The sequence below is a fragment of the Teleopsis dalmanni genome, chromosome 2 (assembly GCF_002237135.1).
Source record: "Teleopsis dalmanni isolate 2A chromosome 2, ASM223713v2, whole genome shotgun sequence".
In the NCBI taxonomy this organism is placed as follows: domain Eukaryota; kingdom Metazoa; phylum Arthropoda; class Insecta; order Diptera; family Diopsidae; genus Teleopsis; species Teleopsis dalmanni.
Genome location: NC_051847.1, coordinates 222,707,109 through 222,729,892, shown reverse-complemented (window position 1 = coordinate 222,729,892; position 22,784 = coordinate 222,707,109). Strand labels below are relative to the sequence as shown.

Genomic DNA, 22,784 nt, shown 5'->3' with positions numbered 1-22,784 from the left:
CATGTAAATAACATTTTAGACCCTTTTAGTAAATGTGCACATAAGCCTGTGTGCACACACACACATACATATATGCACTTTTATACGTATTCTAACCAAACTACAAAACATAATCAAGTGAAACATTATGAGAATGCAGCAACAACACAATGACAATATTAATAATAATAATAACAACAACAACAACTGTACGCTCATAGAAGCATGAAAAAGGTGTCAGCGTTGTCGCCATTTAAATTGTTCAACATAATAAATGTTGCCGGCATGCAGCTGAACACAAGAATAAAGCCAACAACAACAACAACTACAACAACAATTTAAACCATTACTGTCATTTGAGCTTCTTCTTATGTGTTTTAAGTTTTCATTTTACACTTATTTTATGTCGTTTTTGTTGTTGCTGCTGCAGCTGCAGCAGCTGCTGCTGCAGCTGCAGCAGCTGCTGCTTCTAATGCTCCGCATCTCATGTTCTCACTATTCCCATGGTTTTCTTGTTGTTGTTGTAAATATTACCACGCTTTAACTTGGCAGAATACGTTAATGTTGTTTTAGTTAAACATTTTACTTATCGTGCTTGTGTTTAGGAGTAGTAGGAGTGGGTAAATTGGTATGCTGCGTGTGTGGAGCGACAAAGTCACAATAAAAGAGTTATTATTAAAAACATTTTTATATTATTTAAAATCCACAGCAGAGGTGGAGTAGGAAATCTGAATTTGTGTTGGGAGGGTTTTATTTTCACATTAAGATTACAAATAATAAAGATTATGATAAATTCAAGAGAATAAATGATTTTTAAATGCAAAACTAAATTTCGCAACAAATAAAGCAGTTACTTTGATTTTGTTGTTTATTTATTTATTTATTTGTGAGTTAACATTAAAATTAATTTTAAAGTTAAGGAAGAATAACGAACTGGACTGCTAACTTAGTCCTACAATTTTCTGAAAATGGACAGACGTAGACGTAATGTAGTTCAAAGATCAATAGTAATATATACCTATAGGTGTTAATGATTAAATTTATTCAGTTATTTTACCCCTAGAACGGAGCTTTTGAATAGAAAGAAATCAAAACATGTTTATTGGAAACAAAATTGTTTATTAAACTGTTCAGTTTTTAAGTTCGTTTTTATTTGTATTTGCTTGTGAGCCTTTTATATGCTCCAAATGATCTCATATACCAGTACTTATTCCACTCGCAAGACTTCATTCATTCGAATACATTTGATTGCTTGTTATCCGAAGTTCATACTTATAACACAAAAAATACCCGCTTGTGTGTGATAATAGGACGAACAATATAATAAAAGAAACACGCCACACTAAAGCCATATACATCATTGCAGATATTACACTCACTTTTAGATTCAAGCATACATTCATTAATTTACTGACTCAAAGTTTATACATTCGTTTGCTATTCACATCTCATTTATTATGTTTGTGTGTATAAAATAAATGTTAGCACATTTTAACATAGAATGCATTCATATAGTACATAGTCTATGTATATTGGGTAGTAGATTGTTTCGCAGTGTATATTGTATTCGAATTTTTAAATATTTCGATTATTTGTAAATTATTTTTAAATCATATTGCTTATGATCTATTTATAAATATTCAAATATGTCATTTAAAATTCTGTAGTTGTAAGCTTCCAAAATTCGTCTGCGGTTTTTAAAAAGGCACATCTAAGATTTATTAAAAAATAGCACAAAAATTTGCAGTTTTGTATTGAAATTCATTACTCACCCTAAATTAAAAAAAACAGTTCAGGTTTGATATGGTATATGGGAGAGAAAATCAAGATAAAACATTCATAACTTAGAAAACGTAGAATTAATCAACGATATTTAGTTCTCTAAATTTCTGTCAGTTTTTCGAAACTAAGCTCTATAATTTTATGATAGTCGAATAAATTTTTATAGTCATAGTTTTAAGAAAGCATTTTTGTTCTAGATATGGAGAATAGCATTAATCACTCAAATTCGTGAAGAATCTGTGGTTTTAAATCGGTAAATATCTAACATTTTTAGAACTAGACCTCCTTGTCTTTTATTAATTTTCAATTTCCTATGTAAGATTTTTGTTCTTTTATTTGAACATCTTTACTATAATTTATATTTTTGTCAAAAAACGTGTTACATGAGATTAAGAGGTTTTGACCATAGATAAGACAGATAGCGGTATATCTCTATACTATATTGTCTGCATTTGCGTCTACTTGTACTGAACGTAGTGAATATTTGCGTTTATGGGCTAACAGGCTATAAATCTTTATTACTCATATATTTATAACTGTTTCACAATGATAAATCCGGCCCCTTTATCCGAAGACCAGTAGATAATGGCATACCTCTATTTTATATTATATGTGTCGAAATATATTGTGAATACAGATGTTAAAAATGTCTTCATACATTTTCATCATCATCATTGTTGCTTCAATATCTATCACTGTGCTAAAAAAAACTTAAAATTTGACACAATTTACCGAAATGATTATGTTTTAAAATGTTGGATGAAGAATTACGGGCTGGTCAGTAAATTTTTTGCATGCGAGATTAAAATTGTAAGTCGCTGTAGGTGCATTTTTGTTAGAGCTAATATTTCTGTAGTTTTAGAGCATTTTTAAACTTAATTGTATTAATTATTTAATCTATGAATTTTTTAATATCCAAAATAATATTTAAAATAAATATTTAAAATAAATATACCTGACAACTTATACAGAGTAGAACTACAATAGTTAGACTCAAGTTTTAGCATAGATATTAAAATGAGGTTGAGAATGAGGTTGATTTGGATACATAAATGAACTTGTAAACTAATTTAATAATTCTGAAGAAGTTCGTTTTCTGTAGGTTAACTATATCAGTCCGAAGTCAATTACAATTAAAAAAAGCTTAAAAAAGTGTTTGTGAATTTTCTCGCCTTAGACCTGATTATGCCGGCTTCTCATTAAGATTGACGAATTTCATTATTTTGCTTCAGTTTAGGACGAAGCTCATATTTTATGTATGCCCACAACGTCTACGAAGTGGGTTTTTTGATGAAACTTATGCAATATTTTGAGCATTTAAAAAAGCTGTGGAGCAGCACTCAAGTTTATTTCCAACGAAATGCAAATTAAAATTAATATTAATATTTGCTGGCACTACTGCTTTGTGCTCCAGCTTAAGCTGCTGATTTGCAAAGTGAAGACGTGACTTGCTTTAAATCTCAAAAATGCAAATGAAGGATAGCAAGTAAACCAGTGGCAAACAGATGGATGGGTGGTTGGTTGGAAGGATGAATAGTTTAGAAAAAAGAAAAAATTATTTATAATGAAAAGTAAATTTTTGAACATTTTTAAAACTTTCAGTTTAAATTTAAGTATAATAACAAATACGAGAAAGAGTAAGTGCTCTTAATATATGGAAATATACGGAAATTTGTATGCATTAGTTTTAATTCCTTGTAAGCGTCACGTGTGGTGTAATACCCGTAACCGCATAGTTCAATACGCCATTGTACGCAATCGCCTTAGACTATGTTGACTGGCAGAGTAGAAAATTTTCCAGTATTAAGAAGAGAAACGACGCCGCATACAGCAAAAGCCATAAAGTGAGATGAAAGGTGCTGCATAACTAAGTTAAGTAGAAAACCACAAAATATTGTACTTATCCAGAATGCCATAGATACTATGTTTTACCTGCTTAACACCGATGAGCTCATGTGTTTTTATGCTGCCAGTGAAAATTTTCACACAATGCACTGCTGTGATGCTTTTGCTGCACTGTCTTTGCTGCACGAGCCATGAGCTTTGATGATGCTGGGTCTGGCTACACCATGTGGCAACTCATAGTGACGAAACACAAAGATGACTTCACTTACACATTGGTGTATGGTGTGATGTTGACTTTGTTGGTATTTTATGTTGATTAAATTAGTAAGTTGCTGCTGCTGAGGCTTGGTTACGTAGTGGCAACATAGTTGAATGAAAGCGTAAAAGCTTAAAAGGGTGTCAGAGATGACGACGGTCAGCACGTTATTTGTGTTCCTGCACCGCATATCGCAACATCGCAGCATAGCACAACCAAACAGCAGTGCAGCATGTCACATCATATGATTTGGACATGATTTGGACAAAACGTTTGCCCATTAGAAATGCTACAAACATTGTTTTTAATTTAGCAGTTGACTTAATGAACGGCACATGGCGTGGACAACGGATCATGAATGATGTGTGCTGCTTACAAATAAGTTTCGTATTCACTTTTTGTATCTTTCGATTCTTTTGGTTCTGTTCTGGTTTTGGTTTTTGTTGTTATTGTAATTGTTGAAGTGAAACGTGCTGCTATGATATCGCTTTTACTATTGTAATACAACGACTTTTGTTCCTGGAAAAATTTCTCCGAAACTCACAGTTTCCTTCTTTTTAGTTCGTTTCTGATTTTTTGGAAAAATATTTGAGCTTCTGCATTGCATAACAAGAGATTTGGATGCATGTGATGAGAGTAGCAAATAACAAACAACATTCGACATAGCGCATTGACAATGGAATTTCAACTTCGCCAAAATCGCCACTGGGCACTAATCCAAGTTGCGCCTACGAGTTCCTTTAATAAAACGTACGACTCCATGGACGAATGCCCACGCTTCTTCACCCGACACATGTTCATTTGTCTGTTTGTATCTGGTGTCCGTCTATCCGCTGGCCTAGGCGGAGGATGATAATGATGACAACAGCTACAAACCGTTTACCGTCAACTATCCACTGAACTCGTGTTCTCCAAGCCTAGGTGTGTGTAGTCTTCTGAATTTGTGTTTGAATGCATGCCAATATTTGCGGCTTTCGGGTCTTTAGCTTTTGTTGTTGCTGTTGTCGTTGTTGTTGTTTTTGTTATTGTTGCTACTGTCGCTGTTACTGTTGTTGTTACTTTACTGATATTATTAGTGTTGTTCTTACTGTCGTTGTTGAAGTTTTTGTTGTCGTTGTTGTTGTTAGTGTATGCTTTATGCATGTAAATGATAAAAAAACAAGCGTTAAATGTTGCTTGTTCAAATTAAAATTGGTAACAAAGCATTCCAATGCGGCTGACATTCCTAAAGAGAATGTTGCACAGTGGAACAAAAATGTGTAAAAATAAAATAAAATGTGTGCAAGAGATTTTTTGAAGAATTGAGTTAACTTATATATTAAAAAATTCTTCGGTATCTTACATTGCATAGCATAAAAGATGCATTAATAATATTTTGTTACTTTAAATTTATCATAAATAAATATTTTTAATCAACAGATACGTCTCCAAGTCTGTTATTCTACACTTCACAATCATAGCATAAAAAGAGCATAATGTATGATGTTTGTTGAATAGACATCACAGTTACTATGAGGTATATATGTTATTTTATTAAACTTAAGAAGATGAATTATTTAAGAACATATATAAAGGCATTTTTTCTGAATAAAACTTCTATAACCACAATATTCATCAGATTTTGTTTCATTCTTCGCAAGCATAGCATAGAAAGGGTGTATGACGTTCGTCAAGAAGACATTTTAGGTATTTATTTTAATCAGCTTAACGAGATAAATCGCCCAAGCGACGTACGTCTATTTGTTCGTCTCTGTATATATATCTACGAATTGTTTCTAATCACAGGCACTATAAGGTATATATATTCTTTTAAACAAATCAACTAAATAAATCAGTCTAACGATCTGCGTTTATTTATGCGTCTTTGAATGTAAACATAAAAATTTATGTAGATCAGCAATAAATTGTATTAGCAAAATTGAGTGGTTGGTTCTTCATTATAAACGAAAATAACAAAATATTTGAAAGGAAGTATTATATGGAACCACTACATCTTATAAAAGGGATTCTTTCCTTGCTGCTGAACTAAATTCATCTTTGCTATCGACATACCTAAACTCGGTTATGTTTTTCAAATTATTATATCTCAAGTCGATACGGCACGATCTAAAATTTTCAGTACGCTTCTAATATATCGCTTACGACTACGTTTCGAAAACAAAACTACAAACTTTCTGAGACCAGATCTTTCGATCAAACGCCATTGCACCTGAATGTATATATGTTGTATGAAATATATGCTTTACATCGCTTTACTTTGCGTATTTATTACCTCTAATATATTGCTAGCGATTCTTATGGCTATACATTGATAAAAATATTAATATATTCAATATTCGAACTTCTTTGTGGATAATAAATATCAGAATAAATTTAAGCCCTTGTACTATTGATAGAAGTTCGAATATATGAGATATGAAATGATTCATGTAATAAGAATAGCATTATTATCATTAGTTTTATCAATTTAATATTTAAAATATTATAATATATGTATAAATGTATGTGTATATTTAGCAAGTAAATCATAGTTCAAATTTTGCTGAGTGAAGCTTGTATTTAAAAAAATGTCATCCTTTTTTGGACTTTCAAATTTATTAACGCCTGAGGCAATGCTTCCAGGTAATTTGAAGAAGTACAAATACAGTCAGTCAAGCAAATTTTTAAGCTGAAAAGAAAAAATCCCTTATAGCCTCGCAAATACTGCAGTTCGTATATTGTTTTTTAGTTTTTTGTTTTTATTATTTAGTAACTTCCACTTGAGGCCAAACTAATCCATTTTACCCACTGTGGCCTTTGCTGGCATTTATTTGCTCTTCGCGGTCACACGAACACTTCACACTGCGTCAAGAATTTCAATGCTGCAAATGCTGCAAGCGAAACTATAACGAAAAACTTTACTGCACTTTTCATGCGACAACATTTTAACTTGGCTTATTACGAAAATTTTCAAGATACTTAAAACTTTTTTCTGTTAAATTTTTTATTCAGATTTCTTTTTTACTGTTGTAGTTGTTGTTTCCAACGAACCTTGGTTCATTGCTGTGGAATACTTGAATGCTTGAATACTTGAAACTCTTGAAGTGACCGAGACTCTATAGAATTGTAATTAATAGGCAACAACATCATTAACAAAGGCAACAACTAAATTCAAGTGAATTTTACTCGGATTTTTATTATAATTTTATTAATTTTTTCGTTGTAAACAATATTTTAACTTCATTTTCTCTCGGTTTGTTTGTTGCTTTGACAATGATCGATGGTAATGCATGAGAATGTCGTCTTTTACTTGATTCCATGCAATCAATATCGAAAACAAACTCACACTACTTTCTGTAAGCAGAAAAAATTATGTTTAAAAGGAATGGAATTGATATCGCATCATTCACAAGCAGAGATTGATTTTGGCTTTCGTACGAAAATGAAGTTATCCAATCAACCAAACTGCCAACCCAGCCAACTCAGCCAACTCAGCTAACTCAGCTAACCCAGCCAAGCAGGCAACAATATAAACGAGCTGCTTGGGAGTGAGAATCGAATCGTAAGTATCTTAAGTTGAGTAGAGCATATGAAGAAGTAGAGTGAAGCGTAGTAAAGTAGCTGCATTACTAGGCAACATAGTTATTGGCTTGTTGGACATATTACCCCGGTACAAGGTTGATTATGTTACCATATTGTCTTGCCAGTAAATGCGTAAAGCGTAACTTTCACACAGCTGCGTTCTGTCAGGCAGAGTGGGCCACCGAAGTCGGCAGTTGCAGATACTCGTACTGAACGTACTGAATATCTGCGTTTGTGGGCTAACAGGCCATAAATTTTTATTACTCATGTATTTATAACTGTTTCACAAAGATTAACATTGCCCCTCTGGCCGCGGTCGTTAATGTTTTAGTTCGGTTTTTGCATAATTTCATTTTAATGAGCAACGCGTGATATTTTCCATTTTAAATCATTTCGAAGTTAAGTGGTGTCAAATTTTTATTGCAACGAAATTATGAATAATGTTTATATGCGATTTGTGCTTATTAGTGTATTTCAGTTAAAACGTTTTTTATTGTTCAATATTTTTTTATGATTTAATTGATGTACTTAAATCGCATACGTACTCTTGTTTTTATGGAAGAGTTTATTGATATGTCTGCCAGTTTGTCAAGTTTGATTTAATGTGCTTTTTTGCCACTTCCATTTACGCCACGTTGAACAGATTTTTTCCGAAGGATTTTTTGCACATGGAGTATTTGTTTTGAAAGAGATTTTCTTGGAATTTTAAAAACTCATTTAAAATTGATTGATTTTAAAGTACAAAAGCAAACACTGACAGATTTTTATGTCAACTGGAATAGTATTAACGAAATAGAAATACAAAAACTAATCAATTAAAAACTTTAATCTACAAGTTTTAGAGTTCGAAAATAATTTTTAAATTTTATAAAATTAATACCAAGTAGTGGGTAGATTTGAAATTCCTCTAGGATATGTTATTAAGAAAACTATTAAGAAACTTAACTTATTAAGAAAACATTATCCTTAAATAAAAATTAAAATAATAAAATATTAAATTACATACAGAGAAAATAATGAAGACTTAAGGTAGTTGTGTCAACTCTATATATTTTATAGTCATTTAAGTAGGTACTAAAGCAGCGTGGCTTGAGGAGCTAAAGATCGTATCAAAGGTTTGCGTTTATCATTATTAGTGCGTCATAGCTGTTTATTAGGTTAAAAATTATTTTTTAAAAGCTTAAAAATGTTCCGAAAGCCCCTCGCGGAATTAATTTCTGGCTACGGCCTGTCTCTATGTAACTATATGTAATTATAAATGAAGTATATATATGTGTTAAGAAAATTTTTGCAAATGTATTAGGTTAGGTTGAGGTGACGGGCTTGTGTACCAAGAAAGCTCACTTGAGCTCAAATAATGGCCCGTGGTGGTATCACAGGAATAGCGATAGACTAGGTGGTCAATATACGACCAATGTTGAAGAAGGCATTGACAGTTCTATGAATTTATGAATTTAAATTTGAAAAAATTACTTTATTTTAAACAATAAAAATTAGTAATGCTATCGCAGTATCCAGTATCAGTACAAAAGATACATTGCAGTCACTGTGCGTTTTTATTAGCATCTTCGGTGTGGTTTTTTACTTATAAGTATCAATGGAAAACAATCTAAATATATATATTCTTGCATCCTTTAATATTATATTTAAGTGCGGAAGTCATGAGTATTTATCATTATTGTGTCAAAATCGTTTGAATAACAGAATAACTTCACAAACCAGCCTGCTGGTAACATTAATAACACTTCATTGAAGAAATTTATTATAAGAGTTATAAATTAGAAATGGATTATTATTTAATGTTAATACTTCAAATTTAACATTTTTAGAATAATTTAATCCGAACTCTATTGTTCAAGTAAACAATAGTTTAATTCATAAATTCTTTATATAAGAATTATATTCTTTGGGTTTTATGGTCATCTCTTAACAGTTCAAATATGTTTCATGTCTGGTGTGTTAAGAGGAAACGTTGTAGCTTCCCAGATAGCAGAAACTTTGTATATCTTCGATGTTGGCGCCATCTAGTTGGAAATTCGTTGAGCAGTTTGAATTCAAACGCATAGACTTGGTTTTGTTGATATTGATTGACAGACCAGTTGCTAGTGCACGGTTTGCGATATTGTTTAGCGATACTTGCATCTGGAAAAATTATTTGTTAGCAAACAGAAGTCTTCCGCGTAATCAAGGTCGGTAAGTTTGTTTTGAAGGTCGAATGAGATGCCATGGACTGCGCTCATAACTTCCGACAAAACCACATCTAAGACTATATTAAATAAAAAAAAGGTGAAAGGATGCAGCCTTGTCGAATGCCAGATTTTTTTTTAAATTTGTCTGCTGAGACACCTTTCGTGAAGTACTGAGCGCGTCACAGTATATAATATAAATAAAATTAATAAAAGAAGAAATACGGGTTAAAAATTTATATTCAGTTACTACAAACTTATCCTCATTGAATAAAAAAAAATCATGATAACTTGAATAAAAGCAATTTGGTACGCAAAGCATATGGGCAATAATTAACTCCTTCATCTCAACTAAAGGAAAAGTTTTATAATATTTTACTATTAACACTTTTGTTTAATTAAAATTGTTTATAAAGTTTTAATTTCTTGTCGTTGAAACAATTTAAGTCAACTCGAGAGAATTGCTAAATTTTTAATTATAATAATTTCGAAGTTAAACTAACTAATCCTGTAATTTCTGCTGCAAATCATACAACTTTAGTTTGCCTGGAAACTTGACGCAGCTCCGACTCATGCGGACGCAGATGACCGACTTGGAGCGCATCTCAGCAGAGTTTACTGCACAAATTACGATTCTCATTTGCATTTTAATTTCTTAAGCGGCTTTAAAAGTTTTTTCATCTGCACTTGTTCATACAATAGCAGTTGGATATATTATTATTTGATATTTTAATAACTGCTTTGTGTTGAAAATAATCTGCGCTTTAAAGTAATTTTTCCTACTTAAGAAATTAAAGTGCCTCAAGACACTGATGCATAGCAGAAAACATCAATGCCGTATTAACTTCTTAAGACATCGGATTTTTTAATTTATTGAAGTTACACTGAGCAAGTTGTACGGCTTATTTTTATGGCTGATATAAGCAGCAGATACGCGCTCATATATACTCTTTAATGTCAAAGATATGCGTATGTTTTGGTTAAACCAGACACACATTTCTTACAATTTTAAAGTATTATCAAGAGAGTAGATGGCATAGATTCAAAAAATTATAAATAATAAATAAAAAATTAATGGAGGTAGTAAAGTTATAGATATATTTATATGTCTATAATTATAAGTTACAACCTATAATTGCCTAGTATATGTAAGCTTTGACTTACTTCATTTGAGTTCCATTTTTTAATTGTTTATATATTGTTATTCTAGAAAAAAATTTTTGTGTTATTAAACTTTCAGTTTTTAAGTGCTCAAATCGACTTGGGATCACATAGATCTAATAGTTGCAACAGCAGAAAAATGCAATGCAAAAGAGACAAAGCACTCAAACTTCTCGATAAAACAATCATCCATTAAAAAAATAATTTAAACCCACTAACCTTTAAAAGTTCTGCAAACCTACTCATACTAAGAAACAAATTTGACAGCTAATCCATGTAAATACTTGAATCAGTTTATCCTCCCAGTGAGAAACTAGCAGAACCACTCACATAATAGAGTAAATGTGTTTATTGGCATCAACTCGAAAAATAATACAACAAATAATTCAGTTCTATGCACATCTACGATAGTTTTAAACTATCAACTCCTCTGGGTACGAATTGTCGAGAGAGTTTAATATTTCTCTTCTTTGAGTGAACAGTAACCGAAATATCTATAGGCTATTCAAAACAGGTGAGCTAGCCAGATAGAGCATACTAAAAACCTATTAAGGATATCCGAATTTTATTAAGTATTATGCAAGTAATCTTCTTCTATAAAACAGCCAAAAGCAAGTTGGAAAGTTTCAATAATACTCAGACATTTTAATGCATGACTAGATAGACAGGGTAGTTTAGGAGGCCATTGGGAACCTCTGAATAATCTGGACTATCGCTAAGTATTATGCAATTATATATAAATATGTTCCCACATATAAATAATTAAATAATAAGAAAACATCACTGTTCACGTTAATTACTTTTAAAAAAAGAATATATTTAACGATCTTATTGAGAATTTTGTAAAGTTCTGAATTAAAGCAGTCTTATTCAGGGCTTACTTATGATTATCACGCTACAAGATTTAATATTTTTTTCATGGACTCTTATCGTAGTCTTGTAGAAGATGGGATAAGTACTTTATAAGTATACTGCATGTCATTGCTCAGCGCAAGCACAACTTAAGATACTATATAAAACAGAATATTTCGCTGTAGAACCCGAAATAGTGTTAGGTTCCTTGAAATTTATGCAACAAACCAATTGATCAACAGACATAAGAGAATTCGTTGGGTTGTAACAATCTAATCCGGGAATACTCAGATTTCAATTTTAAAAGTCATAAACAAATATTGTAAACAATTTTAAGGATCAAGTTAAGCTATGATATGAGAAATGATAATGAATACTCAGAAGTTTAAATTGGTAAATTTTTTTGTGAATACAAACGTAAAGATGAATATCACTTTCCATTCTAATTTAAGTAAAATCTCGTTTTGTTGAGATACAGAACAATTTCATATTATTAAAACATCTTTCACTCCTTTTTAGTTTTAAATGAAAGATGTTCCTGAAAATGCACATGTCTTCCTTATCATATTATATGTACAATAACTAATATAACGAATATATTTCCATATTTACTCTGGTCTTAAGACAAATTTGTGGATTAATAGGAGGGTTGCTCTGTGCTACACAACGTCTTCTTACTCTGTGAATAGACATTGACAAAAGCATGTTTGGTGTGATTTATGTAGAAAACGGTTCAAAACAACGAATCTCTTAAAAGGATTGGAAATTCATGCTCCTCCTTTTAATGCATTTGTTTATGTCAAAGGATTTAGAAAAACTAAAAGGTTTGTGAATTACTTTAAAGGACTTAACTCACATATTCAAATGAGTGTTGTTTGACTTGAATTACATAAATTAAAGTAGCTCAAAATTGATATTTAAGCCTATTAATTCTACTTTTTCTTTTCAATTATAAAAGTAATTACGATATCAAACAGGAATTTGGGATTTACATAATTTTTTAAGTGGAAAATTAATTTTATAGAATTCTTTTTACAGCTCAAATGAAAAATGATGTTTTTTATTCCATAAAAATAAAGCGAAATTATTAAAGGAGAAAATTCACTGTTTTTAATTCCATTCACAAATCCCACCTGAAATCTTAATCTACCCACTTTCATCGCAAGCAACTTATTTCAGTCTCCGTGTTGGATCTAATCAGATTTTTATGATTTAACAACTTTTTTGCTGTTGGACATTTACATTGTTGGTATCTACATCAGTATATAAAACAAAGGCGACAAGTTGGTAAAACCTTAACAGAAAAAAAAATCGAATATATAAATACAAAAAAGGAAAAAACGAAACCCAAAAAAAATATTATAATAAAATAAACGGAGTACCAACCAAACCGGACTATTTGTCACCAAGAATGAAGCCATTTATTATCCATCATAAAACTTGTATTTATCGCTAAATATGAAGGCAGCAGCTAATCCCAGTACGAAGGCGGGCAGTGGAAGCGACAAATCCTGCTGTCACAGCCATATTTACAACCGCACTGACAAAGAGCGCACATTACCAGTTACATACATGTATCCTCGGTAAGACAATCGCATACACGTACGTCATTTGAGTGGAGATGAAATGCTGAAATGCTATATAAAGTTGGTTGACATGGCGTATAAAGATATGATGGCTTTGCCACCTTCAGTCCTCCGGGGCAACAGTAACCAACAAGAGCAGTTTGGCCATAAATCATAACGACAAAGCACGAGCAAAATTCGCACAAACTAAATCAACAAACAAACAACGCACCAAACAGATGGACCGACGATTGTGGGGGAACGAATGCAACCTCAGAGAGATGAACGTAAATAAAGTATCCATGAACACAAAAAGGCTAATGGAAAAGTGTATCCAATGTATTGTGCTGTTTATACTTTTTTTATAAAGTACAAAAAAATGCAACTCTGAAAAAAATGTTAGCATTACAGTAAAGAAATAAGCAAATAAATCCGTAAAATGTAAATTGTGGAGTGGAAATCGCCGGCGAACTGTTAAAACAAAACCATTGAAATCAAGAAAATGAACTTGAGAATACGTAATGAAAACAGTTTGAGTTGAAAGCCGCAGACAAAAATAAATGAAATAAAAACATTTAAAAGAATAGGAAAGTCGCATAAAAACACATAAATAAATATGAAAACAAATGAAATTTTTGAAATGCATTTACGCACTGTACATATGAATTATTAGTAAGGATATTTTCACTCGGGAACTGCAGCGCATTTCACACTAAAATCTCAATAGAATCAAGACCCTCGAAAATACGTAATAGCTGCAGAAAGAATACAACAATACTCTGAAAATAATGGAAAATAAGAAAAATTATATATCATAGAAATATTTTAATCTAAGTAGAGGACTGCGACTTAAAGTTGTATGCTTTTAAGTGATTTTTAAGCCGTTAAACACAATTAGTTATTGCCATCGTTGGAATTTTTTTATCAATTATTCATCAATTATAAATTCATAAAAGAATTTACGAATTTAAAATTTATGAAATATGTGAAGGAATTTGAGGTTATGTGAAGGAATTTGATTATTTTTTATTTAGGATCTTAATGCAGTTAGGTTAGATAAAGGGAAGTTAGGCTTACATAGTGTAGGTTAGGTTAGATTAAACCGTAGATCCCAAAAATTCACTTAGGTCTATTGGCACATTGTGTTCCCATTAAAGAAACTCGGATATTTAAAAACAAATTTGAAACTTTGTTAAAAATTCAAATACTTTTCAGAGAAAGATCCTGAAGAGGGATCCAGTTTACAACAAATAGATTCTTTAGACCTTCCTAGAAAACTCTACTGCCTACACCACTTCTTACGTTGAAGCGACACTAAAAATGGTAAGATCCTCTTCTACTGAAGAACCATTAGACAGCTAAGTGTCTATAGATGGAAACTCGACAGAAAAATTCTTCTTAAAATTGATAATGTCAATATTTTTTGAAGTTAGACTGAAAAGATTAGAAATGAAACCGTGGCCGTGATCATTAGTTTTCTATTGAGAGGTAACTTTAATGCAATCAAACTGGTTAGGTTACTAACTACTTAATTTTGGTTAGTTCTTTTGAATCCTCTGACTAAAGATAAGTTTATGAGAATTTGATATTTTGAAATCATACGACATATATATGTATATCGCTACGCAAACAATAGTTCTTAGAAATACACAAGTCTGTTGTAGTGTTGATCAACCAATTATCTTCCCAGGTGCAAGTATACTGTAAATTGCTATTTTTGCATATTTTATTCAGTGCGGGAATTAAAGCAAATAAAATCACAGTCAAATAACCAATTTAATTAAACCAAAAACAAAAGAAAATGAACAAATAAAAAAGAACTGCAACAACAACAACAATGATATCGTATATATGGCAACACTAACAAAAGTGAAATTAATAATGAGGAGTCAGAGATTGTGTCGGAATATCGGAACGGCGGCATGGACCAAGCAATAAATGCGACAAACTCACAAACTGACAAAAAATCTGCTGCATATATAAATTATTTTGTAATATTTGTTTACGCAACAAAGTTGACATGCCTTAATACATAAAGTGGCACGTTTCGAAAAATTCTTCCTGGAAACAACACGAAGTGTGCTCTGCAGTAACAGAGGCAGCAACAGCGGCGAACTTTCTGCTGCATTGGTGGCTAATTCCCCATTTCATATAAAACAAATCACATATTTAGGAGAAATTTATGAAATTCTTGTTATAATTTTCAGCAGATAATATTTTTATTCTTTATTTATTATTTTCATTTCATATTTTTCCAGCGGCAGTTGTTTTATTTTTCAACAAATTATTGAAAAAATTGTACTGAAAACAAGGCAAGAAAACTGTGTATATGTGTGTGTTTTGTAATTTATAAGCAGCATTGGTGTCAGAAGATATAAATTTAAAATAAAGCATAACACCGTGGGCCAAGCTGAAATAAATTTGTCAACAAAATATGCAGTACCAGTACCAGAATCAGCACCAGCGATGGCGATGGCGACATGAGCAGCCGCTGCAGCAGTAGTAGTGACGCAAAGGACGCTGAATTTATTAAAAAGCAGAGCACGAAGGCACAAAAATGGCAGACGATATGGTAAAGCAAGAGGTGCAGTGTAGGGCTGTATGGTATGCAAGGCATTAATATATACGAATAGGAGCGGCAAGTTGACTAAAAGACGTTAGAGGAACTCCATACGTGAAGCACACATTTCCTATTATAACAACAAAGCAAATGTTTAGTGGTGGAAACTTTGTGCATTATACGAAACAAGCAAACGGGAGGGCGATGTGCAGAAAGAAGCGTATGATCATTGGCGCAAAATCATCGGTATAAAATTTAATTTGTTTTAAAACAAATTAAAAGTTGAACTGTTGAAATTATGTTCTTAATAATTTATGTGCTGACAATAATAACAAAAGGAATTTTTCGTCCAATTCATATTAAACATTTTCTTAGCACAAAAATAATCTATAGAAAATTATTTTGAATACATTCGTGCCACTGGTCGTGTTTTTAATACCACACACACACTGCCTCACACAGTGGCACACATCTTATTTTAGTATAAATAATGATGACAGATTCTTATTTATTTTTACTAATTAATATTTTTCTGTTTTTGAACGCTTCCTTCGTTTTGTTGAAAATATTTTGTATTGTTTTATTTTGCTTTTTTATGGTATGATAAATGTTTTATTGGCTTTATTAGTAAACATTTAATATGAGGAGGGCGTAACCCATTTGACAGAGTGTACAAAGTCACGCGAAACCACAGAAGCCGCAAAGCAACACAAGTTGAAATGACAAAAACATTCACACAACAAGCACACAAATACGTATGTATGTATATTGTATATCGTATACATGCAATGGTGTATGCCACCTACAATATAACAAATATGTATACTACAGCAGTGCAAATCCAATTCACACGTATGTATGCTGCTGTGGTTTTGTTGTTCAATAGCAATCGGCTGGTTAGAAGTAGGGTCAAAGGTGGGGTTCGGTGTTAGTTTTAGTCATTGGCATTTTGTAAAAGAAAATTTTCTCTTTGCATGCAAGTTGATGAATCAATTGATTTTGTCAAGTGACAAAGTTGTTGGTTTAAACCACACGAACAAAACAACAAAAAAACAAAAAGCGAAATTAAAGAATAAAGAGTGCTAGGATAATGGCAAAAACTGAGGATTGATTTAATGGAAGTGTCAATTGCCTTGTGGTGAGTTTTAACGAGGTAGCTTTGAGATATTGTAGAAAAGTGCCATAGAATAACCGCGCAGTGGTTTTAGTAGAAAGAGGTTTAGACGTCAAAGAAAATTGAAAATTTAAATTAGTAAACGAAATGACGGGGGAAAAATGTGATAACTTAATAATAATAAGTTTAAATACATCTATTTATAGATGACAATCTTTTCAAATATAGAATATGATTTATAATTATCTTGATTAACCTTGTTACTAAAAATTCTTTAACTTTAATTATGTTGTCGTCATGTTTGGTGCACACCTATAAAATATTTTGCAACATATAAAAATCTAATAATAATTAAGTGCATTTTTAATTTATTTACATTTTTTAAATTTTTTTATTAAATTAGATAAATAAAAGAATATAGTTACTAACTATGTTTTTCAATAACAATCACTTACACATTGTGTCAATCATATAAAAGTGTAATAAAAGAACTACTAAGTACGAAAGATAACATTCTTTAGAATCTTACAGATCTTATTCATATCTTACAGAAGTAGTTCAAACAGAAAATATAAACTCTACTTGTTTATTTTGGTCATTTGAAATTGATTCAGTTTTGGTAAACATCTCTAAAGAGTTATTGGTACAGCTGCGAGCTCCTATTAATATACCCTTATCTACACGCCATTGAAGAATGGTTTAGACAAATCTCCTACTATCATTATTGGAAAACTGGGGCAAAATGAAAATAAGCAACTTGTGCCGTTTTTATTTTTTACTTTATATTCTTTTTCGTTGTTTTTGGCAAATATTAGATATAATGTTTCTTTCCCCTTTTTTGGTGGATTTTACTAGACATACCTTTTAAGTACAGTTGTAAGTAAGTTGTAGGAGAGGAGAAGACAGCTGTGTTCATAAATAAAATTCTTGTCACTTTTTAAAAGTAAAAAAGTGAAAGGACAACCTTTAAATTTTTTTCGGTTTTTTTTCGATTTTGCAAAAAGGATCATATTCGCAGTAATGCAAGCACACTTTAAAAATTTAAACAGAAGATGTAAAAAAAATAGGTTTTAGTTTTAGTACTAAAATTTGTTGGATTTAAAATTCGAGCAGGATACACGCGGGAAATAAATGTAAAAGTATAAAACACTTGTAAATTGCAATTTAATTGAGAATTTCCCCCACGTGCAATCCAAGCGTACACACGCACATTGGCACATTGAATAAATGTGCTTTCCCATACAAGTGCTTGTGTTCAAATTACTCAAATAACATACACTTTTACGTATTTCAGTTGACCACAGGGATGTTCTAATTTATCTAAGGGCCACTCATAATCAGTGATAAACATGGCCATAAGCATACTCGGCGGGTTCATTTGAATGCGTTGATTGCAGATTTTTTGAAATATGTTTTGCAGCCCATACTCATCTATGAGCCATTAAAGCAGCATGAAATCGAAATGCAAATATGCCACTGTCACTGACACAATGATTGCCTGTAAAGCCCTACAGCATTTATATGCCGGTCATATGTACGCCGGAGTATGATAAATGAAGAACCACATCTCTATTACTACTCTTACTAGTACTAGTACTCGCTCTTCTTACTTTTTTCAGGCCTGGCCTGCAGCTACTTAAACTTATTCGCACGTTTCCATGTGGTGTAGGTTGGCCATATGGAGTATGCATAAGTGCAAATCATTTTGTGTAGAGACAAAAGTGGGAAAAATGTCATTTGCAAAACAGAAATGGACTGAAATTGAACTATATTGAACCTACTTCGAACTGGATTGGTTCAATCTGGACAACACTTAAAGCAGTACAAGTATCTGTGGCTTTGGTTTCGGTTTCGGTTTTGGCTGTGGTGTGCTTTAGTTTGGTTTTAGTATTCGTTTCGGTTTTGTTATAAATTTATCGATTCCAATTGAGTTTATTACGCATACAAACTGCTAAATTTACACACATGCATTTACACACGTGAAAAATGCATAGGCATTGTGTGTATGTGGTTCATATGGTAGTAGCTCTCTGTCTATTTCAATCTATGAGTTTGATAATCGAAAAGCTGTCCAATTCAAAATATACGAATATCCAAAATGATTGTATAATCTGTTAAAGATTGCACAAGTGCTGTGTCGCCGGCAGTACGAAATATGATTTGATTTATCTGCCAACATTTATCAAAATGCCGCTTTGGACAGTTTAGGCAAATATATGACTTTAAGCTGAAATATAATTTGTTTATTAGTTTAATATATTTAACACAACACTAAGAGGTTGCAAAATAGATATGAACGTATATCAATATTTCAAATTGTGTGCAATATCACAGTTGGACTGGAAATGAACTTCCCAATTTATAAATTTCAAACAAAATTTTTGTTTTTTGTTTGTGTATTATACAAATAGTAATTAATAACCAAGAATATTTTAAATATTATACGAAAATAATTTTAAAAAAACAAAAAAAATGAAACTCCTACTTGAAAATATGTTTCATAAGGTTATTGAAGTTCTATTTCCGTCCTTTAAATTTGTTATAATTATTATTAAAACATTAAAAAGAAATTTCATTGAATAATACACATAATATTCAAAACCTAGAAGTAAGATGTAATAATAACTATTTATAATGGTATTTCCAAACATAGAAAAGGTTTGGATGCACATAAGCTTGATGTTCTTTAATTGTATTGGGAGATTCACGTAACCATGAACACCTGGCGGGCGCCTGATAGTTCCATGATAAAATTGTAAAGATCACATGATAAGGTACATCTTGTTCGAAACTTCATACGGTATCAAAACGTTCGAAGAGAATCGATCCTTCCTCAACGGAGCTGCGGCTACTGCTCAACGTCATTCTGCAGAGTCGCATTAACTTTGTAGAGATATATCAGACATTACGGCTTAAACTCAATCTCTTATGGGGCTATCGAAAACTGTTTTATAATCGACAAAAATATAGTAGGTGTAGATTTTGTATTCATAAGGTTTTTTCGGTATTTGTTGCAGTGTTATTATCTGACCAATGGTGGAGTGACCAGGTCGAATGCGGTTATTCCATGTACTAATACTAAAAGTAAGAATTTCATTAACATTGCAATGAACATACTCGTATAAGTACAAGTGCCTAAGACTTATTTTTATACAAGCAAGTATTCGATAATATTTGGAAAGAAATAATTGTCATAGTTGACTTTATATTGGACTTTTGATTCTCCATATGAAGATGTCTAATTCTGCAGCCGTGTCAAGTCTACGAAATTAGAGTTTAGAGAGAAATTTTGAAGAAATGTTATTATTAATATTTTTCCTTTTAATATATGTAGTAATTAAGATAATTATATTACACATTCATGAATATTTCTTTCAAAATATATAAAAAAATTTGATAAAAAAAATTATATTGTTTCTTATTTTAATTTTATTATTTCTTTGTGTATAACTGTTATATATAATAAATTTTAGAAGTAAACTTTGAAATTAAAATAAAACTTGCATAATAAACAGTTTTATTTAAATAAATATACCAAAATAATAACATATGTTGAAATAATGAAATGCACTTAATAATTAACTTATAAATCAGAAATTAAAGTTAAAGTTAATTACTTGTAATTTATTGCAAAACTCCAAAATTTATTATAATTAAAAAGCAATAAATTTCTAACTTTATTGAAGAACAAAACATAAAGCTTTCATCACAAATTAGTAATCTATTCATGTTTCACAATTAATCCAGAATAGAATCCTTTGAAATCCGTAGCATTTGTTGTCTTTACTTAAAATTCATTTACTATTCTGAAGTAAGAAATAGTCTTAATTTTACTTTTGTTTGTAAATATTATACGCATTAAGACTTAAAGGCATATGTGCCTTTGACTGGGCATAAATATTATAAATAAAATTGCCTCCGAGCAATTGATAGTCGACCTCAATTTCGCAAGGAACATATTGGGAATAAATATGTGTAAACATAATACCATTGTCAAATTTCACACTTGAGGACATTACTGCAAGCACATTCAATCTGATATATATTAAATATATATTTTAGTTTATAATATTGTTTAATTGAATTTAATTAAACAAAAAACTTATTTTATGCACAAGGAAAAGCACATGGCAGAAGTTATATTAGCAATAATTAAATATATTAATTTAGGTCGTGCCTTCAAATGTCCTGTAAATTGTCTTAATGTTGATCCTTTATTAACACAACTTGCCGTTTACAGTCTCTCAACTAAAGTACAAGGTTTGTTCAGCTGTGAACATTTGCCCCTCGTAAGGCGCACATTCCCGCAATATTGCTTGACAGTTCAAGTGAAAAATTTGCTCAATACTCCACGCACAGATTTTCGTTTAAATACAGCTAAGATTTGCATCTATTTTATGGGATTTAATTGTGTGAATGTCAACACAAATTGTGTGTTAATCTTCAGTCTTCTGCAGCCACTGCCCAACCATTTCAATCCAATCACAGGGATGTAAAAAGACGGAGTAAACTTTTCAAGTACTTTGCCAAAATATATGCAAAGCTGGTCAAGGAGCGTTTCGACGTGAAAGTTCGAGAAGTATGCGAAATACTTTAATCCATACTAAAGTCGATTTCAACGGTTGCAATACAAAACTAATGGAACAAAAGGACTTCTATTAAATGTTGGAAGTAATAGAAACAAAAAGGAAAACAAAAATTAGGAAAGTTATGTGGAATCATTGAATTAAGCGAATATTTCGTATGCCACACACATACGAATTCCCATGTTATGGCCAAAACTTTCCTCCGCTGCATATAAAAAAGAATATTGTATAAAAAAACTGGAGTGGAATGAATATATCCGAAAAAGCTTTTTTCCAATTAATGAAATCTCTAAATTGCCATAAATTTATATTTTCGTTAGCCACCCCCAAATAATTAAATCTCAACATATTGTAGGTTTCTCTAAGTGAAATGCATGCGAACGAGGTAAGCTTCAAATGTTTTATTATCAAGGAAAGTTTGTATATATTTTAGTAACCACTTTTTATATTTTTATATATCATAAAATGCATATATGTGCACTTAATTTTAAAATTTCGTTTGTTAATATGATAACTATGAATGACATCCTTAGAGACGTTAAGATTGATCCGATCAAAAAATACATAATGGATAAAGCCCTGGAAATATTTACGAAAACTGACAGGCTTACCAATGCCGTGTTATTGTAAATCAAAATAGTTACAGGCTCATCGCGGAGGTCAGTTATTGCTTAATCTAATGCAGTAATAAACATTAATCCAGTAAAGGCGTAGACAGAAATTATGAAAAAACCTCGCAGTTAATAGAGAGTAAAAGTGCTCAAGTGCACTGATTCAACTAGCCTCAACATAATAATAATAAAAAATTTTGTACAACCAACTAATAAAAAAAATCTATTATATAATTGACTTATATTATGATCTGAAACAAAAAAGATCGACAATAATCAAGAAGTAAGAAGTTATTAATAATGTCTAACAAATTCAAATTATTAATATTTAATAATTTATTAATACTTAAGATAATTCTAGTAATTACCAAACTTTTGAAAACCAACCAAAGTAATTACTTTCGTAAATTTTTTATATAAAAATTTAATGACAGTTAATACCAATATTTTAGTTAAAACTTATATGCTTAACAGATTTAAGTTAATATTATATATTAACAGATTAAATTGTACTATATATATATATTGAACTAGATTTTTATTTCAAATGTCAATTTAAAATATCTACAGTTATAAGAAAACTAGTAACCAGTAGAAACTTTCGAAATAAGGAAATATTTTTAATTTGTTTAATTATATTAGCTCCAGTAAGAATAAAAGTTTTTTGAAATCATTTTCTAAATATTTGCTTCTATATGCAAATGTTATTAAGGATATTTACTTTTA

The 22,784-nt window shown here is 31.0% G+C and overlaps 1 protein-coding gene across 1 annotated transcript in view; it reads left to right on the top strand.

Moving 5' to 3' along the window:
* Window positions 1-22,784, top strand: part of LOC119676814 (GATA zinc finger domain-containing protein 10-like) — a 148,619-nt gene that overhangs the window by 79,972 nt on the left and 45,863 nt on the right. The window lies entirely within an intron of this gene.